Here is a 10176-nt window from a genome sequence, read left to right as displayed (position 1 = left end):
CTCAAGTGCTGAGCGCCAACACAAACGCACGCACACACACACACAGCCACTGGTTGTTTGGGATGAATGATGAATTACGGCTGCGGCTGCCGCTTTCGTAGAGTTACGAGCACTTAGAATGCCGTAAAACGAGCGTGTTTGAGTGAATGAAGCTATTTACACACACACACACACACACACACACACACATGCAAAGCTGTCTCTGTGTCTCTGGCCACTGTCACTGTCATGGCCGCGAGTATTGCTTATGAGTTTATCAGAATTTTCTTTGCGGGCAATTGTAGGTGTATATGCATGTGAGTGTGTGTATGTGTGCGTGTGTGCCTTATAAGCGGGAAGCGGTGTCGCTCGCTGAGCGCATTCGTCACGCGTAAAAGTCTAACTATCTACTGCTATCGGCTTTCAGGTGGCACCGACTAACACTCGCTGGCTGGCGAGTGCTCAGAATTTCTACTCGAACTCGAGCTCAGCTTTGTCATACTATCTCCATGTGTAAGCGTGTGTGTGTGTGAGTATGTGTTTTATTCTGAGCGGTTTTTAATGCCGTTTGCGGTGTTTGAGTGTGCGTGTGTGTGCGTGCGCTTAGTACGTTCACAAGTGTGCCCATGACATTGATGTGGCGCTGCGACTCATCCGTGATTCAGTTTTCCGCAAGCAACAATACGATCGAGACACGGTTTCGTAAGCATTTTCTGGATGCGAGTCTAACACTTAGCCGATGTGCTAACTAACCAACCAGATCAAGCCAACAGCCGTTTAAAGTTAGAGTTACAGTCAGCCATTGACAGTACAAAGTATATGGTAGAGACTGTGTTAGAATACTTGCTATGCGGTTTTGTTGTGGAAAAGCAATAACAAGAAGAAGAAGACGTAGAAAAGGTAGCAGCAAAAGAATAAGAAGACAAATTGCTGAGTGTTGAAAGAAAAGTGTTGGCAATAAGCAACTTAGTTTGGTTAGATTAGTTGCTTGGAAAGGTTGGAAAATTTACAACAACAAAAAAGCAAATACAACCAATAAGCAAATAAAAACAAGAAAAATATGCAACTAAATATTTTTCACAAACGGAAAAGTGCAAAGCTAACTGTGAAAATGTAAGCGGTGAACTGGTGTTTGATTTGTGAGAAAAACAACAACAACAAAATATATGATATTTAACAAAAATTAACGAAAATTATAAGAAGTATGTAAAATTGAAACAAGTTTCAACATCTGAGACAATTTCAAGTGACAAAAATTGCAAATATTTAAAGAAAAATTAGAAATAATTAAAGAAAAATTATAAAAAATTAAACAAATATTGTAATTAATTAAAGAAAAATCATAGATAATTAAGCATCAAATATTCTAAATAGCAAATTTAGTTAAATAGCGCTAATTAGTCGATAATTGTTAACCCATAAGACTGCATTTATTGGTTAAAACGCGTGAGTTAAACAGCATTTAAGTGTATTTTGTCCCTTTAAGTTCAACGCCAAGAAAAAAGTGTGAAGAAAAACCAAAGGTTTTTGCAAAACAAAAAATAATTATAATTACCAAGCATTAAAAAACAACAACAAAGTGTAAAAAATAAACTTAACAGTGTTAGTGCAACAATCAATGAAATACAATAACAACTCGATTTACTGCGCAAAAATTAGCCAGAACACAACAACAAATACAAGTGAATTAAAAATACACTGGAAAATATATATAAGTGCACACACACACAAGCATACATACATTTATTGTGTTGCATGCTAATTGCCGCTGTTTGATTGCTGGTGATTTTAATTGGAGTTTAAGTTAATGGATTACCCACACACACACACATGCACATCACTAATTTTATTGGATTATTTTAATTATGGTTGGAGCATTATGAAGAGGATTACAACGTGCTGAATTGATATTTGGTAAGTAGGAAAATGTAGCTGATTTCAAATTTTGTAATATTTTTGGGTATTTTTTTTTTTTAATTTTAAACAGATAAATTTTTTTTGAATCCAAAATTCAAAAATAGATATTTTGTTCTTTTTTTAGAAAAATTTATAATTAAAAAATTTGTTTTTTCAGTAAAGCATTTTTATTAATTTAAAAAACAATTTTTTAAATATTTTTTTATAAATTTTTTTTTTTAATTTTTTAATTTATAAGATATATTTTTTTGTTGAAATTCAAAGCTCTTAAATTCCACAGTAAATCATAAAAACATCTTATATAATTGTAAAGCTTAAATTGACTTAAAAATATGTTTTATGCTAGAAATATTTTATTTTCATAAAAGAGTTTAATTTCTTAAATGAAAAAAACTTTTAAAATATAATAGATTATATATATATTTTTTTACTTATTTATATTAACTCGACTTACATCGTTATAGAAACTTTTAAGTCGTGCTCTTGTGTATAAAATTTCTTGCCAAAGCCTGTTGCTAGAATTTTCCATGACAACAAGTGGGTGCTATAAAGCTTTATCAGTCTATTAGCATGCTCTCTTCGAGAAGGGAGAGAGTATATTAGCGCAAGAATAAATCGAAAGAAATTACGAGAAGTAATAAAATTTGATACATGCTTATCCAAACGCTTTTAAATAAGTCAAGTTAATTATTTACTTAAAAAAATAATAAAATTTAAAAACAGTGAATATTTTGGAAAAAAATTAAGAATAATTTTGGATTCTAAGAACTTTTATTTAAAAAATATTAATATATTTAAAGTTTTTGGAATAAGTTTAATCTTGAAATAAAGAGAGATTATTAAAACAGTTAAGAAACTTGCATCAATACTTTTTCTAAACAAATAAATAAAAGATATTTTATGTTCCAAAAAAGTTATTTGCAAAAATTTCAGTTAAAAAAGTTTAGCAAAAAAATAATTTTGAAAAAATTAAGTAAAGTAAAAAATAAAATTTTGTAAATTTTTATAAATATTTTTGCAAAAAAAATTATTTTCTAAAAAACTTATTTTTGAAAAAAAAACTCGATTTTAAAAAATGCTGGAGCGAAAAATTTGTATCGAAAACCATTATAATAAAATTTCAAGCATTTTGAAAAATTTTTTAAAGAAAAATTAATTTGAAAAATGGTTTTATTAAAATTTAAAATAATTGTTAAAACGGTGGGGCTGATTTTTTTATAAGATATATAAAAAGAAAAGATTTGTTTACTAATTAGAATTTTAGGTATTTTATAAAAATTAATTTGTCATATAACAGTATACAGTATAATAACAGCTTGCATCTCACAATCCATGTGATTACTTCCAGCCTCAATATGGTACTGCTATTCAATTTAATTACTCTTACATGTTTTCTCGCTTTGCAACACTGCTGTTGAAATTGTAGCATGGTTATCATCGCTTAATTTGATTTGCGCTTCATACCACACTACACTTCAATAAATTGAATTTAATTTTAATATATGCTTAAACTCCTGTGTCGAATTTTTTAATTAATCCGTAAAAAATGGTGCACAGTTTTCTGTAATTTTTATATTTATATACTCTTGACAGGTCATGAAACATTAAAATTTTATAAATTTAATTAAACCGATTACATAATAATTACTTCATAAATAACGTTGCTAATTTTTACAACCGTAAATGTCAAAGCAAGGACAGTTAAAATTTAAATCAATCGATATGTCTGTGTGAATGCACGTTTTGTTCATTATTACATGCTGCTATGCTCACATCATAGCGCGCTAGAAACCCTACAACAAAATGACGGAAGAAACTGAAGACTTTGGACACGAACTTCACAGCGCTCATTGGCGACAATATTGAAATTCTCAGGGCTATGTTTGTTTGAATGCTTGATTAGGTGCTGAGGGATGCATTTTTTTTTTTTTGTAAATCATGTTATTACAGTTATGATTTATTGGTAAAAAGTGAAGTTTTACTGTTTTTGTCTGTAGAAACAAGTTATTATTTCAAGGATATCCATGTAGGCAACTTTGAATATTAGTACTGGAATGCAAAATTTTAACAAATTTGTTTTAAAAATATCGAATATATATTTTTATATGTATTATTTTTAACATATTATTCACAATTTATTTTCTAAAACTTTATTTGACATTTAAAAGTATAAACAAATTTAACTAAATTTGTTAACGAGATTTTTTACCAAACCCTCTTTTGCAAAAAAAATTGTATTAACAAAAAATTTATTTATTAACTCGTTTCCTCTGAAAATTTGCCTCCATGGAATCGCTTTAACTCACTTTCATACACCAAACAACAAAACACCGCATGAGCTCATCATAAAAAGCGCACAAAACAGCAACGAATCACAAAAGTAAATTAGCAAAAAACACATGAAATTGTAATTTAATATCAACAAGCAGTGTTAAGTGTTATACAGCAGCGTTTGTAGTGTCATACGTCAGCGGCGCAACAATGTAGGAAATATATATAAATATGTAGCTAAGTAATGAAGTCTTTAACGCTTTTTCGAAAATAAAAGTGACTTTTTGTCGTAATTTATAAACTGTTGTCAGCTTTGTTATTAAATTATTAATTTTAAGAGCTGAATAGCGCACAAAAAGTGCTTGACTAGCAGTATTATGTAACATGGCAAACTGAAAAGCAGCGACTAAGTAGGCAGAGAATTAACAGCTACAGATTTTTTTAAAGACATTTTGTGTGTTTTGTTTATAATATTTTTAGTAATTTGAGGTTATTTTTAAATAATGGTTGAAAAATTACTGTTGTTGTTGTCAACAAAAAAAACGACTTAAGCTACAAACTTCATCATTATGCCAACGCTTACAGACCAGAAGTGGACACGCTTTTAAGGGCTTTGTATAAGCGTTGAAGCATAAACAAATTAAACCGCACATTAAAGCTGTGATTAACAAAGCCAGCTAATCATTTTATATTTTTTACAAAAAAAAAATTGGTTTTTATTTCAATGTCTAAGATTAAGATTTGTTTATACAAATGTCTAGAGTTTAGAACAATTTTTTGTTCAAAACTTAATTTCCTGATACCTATGTAACCGAAATAGCAATAAAAAAAATATTTTGAAAGTCAACCATAATAATTTTTTCTAGTACTAACTTTTATAGAGTTGTAGCCACTTTATTGCTAAAGGAGCTATAAAATACTAATAAAATGCCAGAACCTACCCTTTTTGAATATATACATACATACAAGCAAAAACCTTTCAACAGATTTCTACCATATTTTTGTGATTATATCTTGCTACTTAAAAATCATTTTCTAATACCAAAATATGCACTATAATTAAATTTTGGTTTTTAGTTAACTCGACTTAGGAAGTTTTAAGGATTACGTAAAAGTTTTTAAAATTTCCAAAAAAAAATTTTTGTGGAAGAAAAATGCATAAAAAAAATAAAATATTGATTCCTAGTTAACTCGATTTAGGCACTTTTAAGTTTTTTTCATTACTGTATGAGGCTTTTCGTTATAAATTGAATGCTTTGGCGCTTTATTTGCTGCTGTCGACTGCTCGATTGTTGCGCTCAAGTGATTGATTGCCACAGCAATTATATAGATATAAGATATTTCTATTGTTGTATCATTCGTTGGTGTGTTACTTCATTAGAAGGTGTTAACATTTTTCCCTATAATTTTTTTTTTCATCGCAAATTAGTAATTTATTATGTAATTTTTTCTAAAAATATACAAAATAGAAAAAATATAAAGGTATTGAGGCGATTGGCTACTATATAATGACTAATCAGACAATGAAAAAGAATTAAAAAAAAAAAAACTATAAAACTATAAAAAGAAGATATCCGGTAATCATGTGGTTGAAACTTTTTGGATTTTTTTTAATTAAAGAAATATTTTTATGCCCTTGAAAGGTGAAAAGTAAATGCTAAAGCTAATTTTAGGGCGCACATATTACCTAATTCAAGACTTGAATAGCCAGATATTGAGAAAATATTTTTTGTTTACTTAATATATGCTTAATGAAAAGGTTTTTGTTAAACACAATTTTATTTTTCGATTTCTTAAGTCTTTACATGGCGTTAATTTAGCGATAACAGCGTCTATGTTCAGTTTTTACAGCGCTGTTCTATAATCATAGCAAAGTGTTAATGCACTGTTATGACTCTGTTAACAGTATTTCAAATGATTTTTTAACTATATACTAGTTGACAAATATTGTTGTGTCGGCGCTGTTTCTCATAATGTCTTATTTCTAGTTATTAATTATCTGTTACCACTCAATTAACCACGCGCTCGACTCACTGCGCTTCTGTTGAAAATATTATTCAAATAATATATGTAAAAAACAAACAATAAAGTGGTTTTGAAAAACTCAAATAATTAGTCATCAATGACCCATTTTTATTTTTATACTAGCAAAATACAAGTTAATGCCAAAAGACTATTTCATTTCAACAAATGTGTTGTGCAATTTTGCACTTGTTTTTAGTGTTGCTAGATTTGTTTATAATTTTTCTGAACACACAATATGCAAGTGAGCGTGCACATTGTTGTTTTACGTGCAAAAATGGTGATTACCACACAAACCAGTTACGCGGCGCTAGCAAAAATTGAGCATTTTATATATATATATATATTTTTTTTTTTGCTTTTTAGTTTTGTATGTAACGCACATGTTTATAACAAAATCTGGTATATTTTACTAGAAAACTGCGTTGCCGTGTTCAGTTACTGCGCTCAGTAACATGTGACGAATCATTCCAAGCGCCAATCACCTATAAAAATCATATTTACAAAAACAGTTACAAATATCTTAATTAAACAAAACAAAATAAAAATAAAAGAAATATTAAACAATTAAAGGGACTAAAAAGAAAATTAAAAAAGCAATGAAAATTATTTTAAAAACTTTAAAATTACTTCAATAAATTTTTCTTTTAATTTACGATACAAAAAGTTATAATAATTAATAGTATTAGAAACAAATGAACAAAAATTCATAATTAAGCAAATTAAAAAAAAACAAAAACAAAATAAAAACTATTAAAAATTTAAAAAATTAATTAAATTTATGAAAAATTTAGAGAAGTTGTAAAATTAAATAAAAATACTTACTAAAAATTTTTTAAATATTTCTTTAACCAAAAGCTGAAAAAATTTACGAAATAAAAAATTATAAAAACTGAAAAAATTCGGAAAAGCTTTAAAAATTTCCAAAATAAATTAAAGTAAAAAAAAATAAATTAATTAAATATTTAAATAATATAGAAAAAATTAATATTATAAATATAAGAAATAAAAATTTTCTATTTATAATTATAAGTTTATAATATTGCAACGATTATTAAAATTATATAATTTTCAAAGTTTATTCGTAATAGGACTATAAAACTAAATATATAAAATTTTAAAAAAAATTTTTATACATCAAAAATTTCCAAAACGCGCAAAAGCAAAAAAAAAAAAATTAGCAAAATAAAATGTAATAATTTTTTTTAAATACACAATTCAGTCACTGGCATTAGAAAATACCCACAGTCTCTTTGTAAACATTTGAAAACCTTGACTTTGACTTTGAATGACTCCAAACAGCAAACGTGACGGGCAATAAACAAATACACATATACACACACACTCATTTAAACATCTTTGTAGCGTCAGACACAATTATATTTACAAGTTTGTATGCGTTAGAAGCGCTAAAACGCAGTAGCTGCTGCTCTAGCCAAGTAGCCCAAAAGCGGGGTATAAAGCTTGTGACGCTAACACACGGGTGAATGGTATATAGTAGTACATAGATGTATATAATAATGAAAAAATTTGTTAAAATGAAAATGCTGCCGATTGGTGCTCAGATATATGAGTATACAGGTGTATGTATATGTAGCGTCTAGCTTCATTTCATTAGAATTGTGTAGGTGTGTGTGCGCATATTCAAGTGCTGATATGTGACGTAGCGTGAATCGTTAGATTTTTTATAGTAATTGTGCAAACAAATAGATACAATCTGACAAAAGTAAATATTTTCAAGTATTTGTGTGAAAATATTATATTTAAGCCATACTTTGTTGTAAACTGAAATAGTTTGTTATTTGAAAAACCCAAATTTGAAAATTCAGTGGAATTGTGGGAGAAAAATTAAAAAATAAATATTTTTTTAAATTGTTTTCTTTTTCCATTAATAAAATATATTTACATTAAAAATTTTGAAAATTTTTGAGAATTTTTACTCAATATTATATATTATAATTTTTTTCCAACTTCAGTTGTTAAAAATTCTCATAAAATTTTTTTTTTATATTCAACAATTTTTTATTTTCAAAAACTTTTAAATACAAAAATTTGTCACCCAAAAAATATTACGAAAAAAGTAATTTCAACAAATCTTGGTTTGATATAATTTTCTTACCGCACTTACCGACTTTCACATCGACTTTCAAACTGTGCAACAGCACACCTGCACATACATACAAACATTTCAGCACACGAATAAAGCTTGACAGATGAAACTGAAACTGAAATTGGAAATTAGCATACTATGCCTGCTTACGTAGATGCTAAGTCACACACAAACATACACATGAAAACACACCCACACATACTCATGGATATACGAGTATATATGTGCAGATGCAAAAAAGTTCCAATAAAATCTTAAAATCGCTTAGAATTAAAGTAAGCGAAAAAACTCACGCCATCAGTTGTCACTAATGGCTCACATTAGCATTGCACAATAAATAAATTTGCGCAATAAATTTAATGTGTTCAGTAAATTATATGGCAAGAACATCATATTACAGCAACAAACACTTTCAGCTGCTAAATTGCGCGCTTAAACAAATAAATCTGGCTAACTGTATTAGGGTGATGCCGATTTTTCTCATTTATTTACTTTCTATTTCTAAATTTTTATATTTTTTGTGTTTCTTTTTGTTTTTGCTTTTGCTTTTGGTTTTTGTTTTTGTTATTGTTACTTCAGATTCAGATTATCGCAGTAACGGTAATATATAATGCCCGTTTATAAATTGAGTGTTTTAAATGCATTTGCTTTCGTTAATTCCGCTAATTACATTAATGTTTCACATCACTGTCACTTGGGTATGTTGTTGTAGTTGTTGTTGCTTTTTGTTTATATCTGAGCAATAAATTTGCGACGTTTTTATTTTAAAGCGACATTCATTTTTATTGTTTACATTTATTTAGAATTTCATTTTCAATTTCAAGGCCATGTTATGTAAATAGGTGAATGCTTATTTGTTGTTATTGCTGTTGCGGTTGTTTGTTTCGATACATATCTATACATATGTATACTTATATGTAAATTATGAATAATCATAGTCTGGTTAGATGTCTCAAGTGTATAACAAAATGGGAAATGCACAGTGGGAGCAAATGGTGTTAACCAAAGCAAAACTGAACTTAAAAAAAAAAAAAAAGTTTTTTGATTAATAACAAAGTAAAATGAAAATATAAAACAAATCACACAAAAAAACTGAAAATATTTTTTTTAAAAAAAAATAAAAAATAAATAAGAAATAAATTAAAATAATTGTAATAAACTAATTCACAATTATTACATAAAAAAAATTAAGCTAAATAAACTACTCAAAAAAAAAATCTATTTTTATAAAAATTATATTTTTTATTATATTTAAAAAAAAGAAATAATTTAATAATTTAAAAGTAAATTTAGATAAACTAATTAAAAATTAAGCAAATGACACTAAAAATAAAATATAAATTAGTTTTAATTTAAAGAATTAAACAAATAATAAATAAATTAACATAAACTTAAATAAAACGACTAAAAATAAGTTAAATAACAAACTAGATTAAATATAAATTATACTCAGTAAAAAAAATTTAAAAAATTAGGAAAATAATTAACACTAACTTAAATAAATCGATTTAAAAAAATTAAGTAACAAACAAAATCAAATATAAATTATTCTTAGTTAAAAAAACTTAAAGAATTAAGAAATAAATTAAAATAATTTGACATCAATTAAAATAAACTAGTTAAAAATAATCTAAATAAAAAGCATGAAACAAAATAAAATAACACAATATTTTTTAATAAAAAAATTATAAATATTTGGGAATATTTTAACACCAATAAAAATAAATACAAATTGCAAATTTTTTTTTTTAATATTTTAAACAAATAAACATACCATATATAAAATTTATAATAAAATAACAAAACAAAAATTTTGTAAACAATAAGATTTTTTCGACTAAAATTTTCGAATAACAATTCAGAAACGAATAATATAT

The 10176-nt window shown here is 26.7% G+C and overlaps 1 protein-coding gene across 1 annotated transcript in view; it reads left to right on the top strand.

Annotated features, from left to right (window-relative positions):
- Positions 1-656: 656 nt before the first annotated feature.
- Positions 657-10176, top strand: part of Blimp-1 (PR domain zinc finger protein 1) — a 73969-nt gene continuing 64449 nt past the window's right edge. The window contains exon 1 of the mRNA XM_070110878.1: positions 657-1893. The gene's annotated coding sequence lies outside the window, so the exon portion shown is untranslated. The remainder of the gene's footprint in view (positions 1894-10176) is intronic.

This window comes from Bactrocera oleae, chromosome 6 (assembly GCF_042242935.1).
Source record: "Bactrocera oleae isolate idBacOlea1 chromosome 6, idBacOlea1, whole genome shotgun sequence".
Lineage (NCBI taxonomy): Eukaryota > Metazoa > Arthropoda > Insecta > Diptera > Tephritidae > Bactrocera > Bactrocera oleae.
Note: the sequence above shows the minus strand (reverse complement) of the source record. Positions and strands in the feature narration are given on the sequence as shown.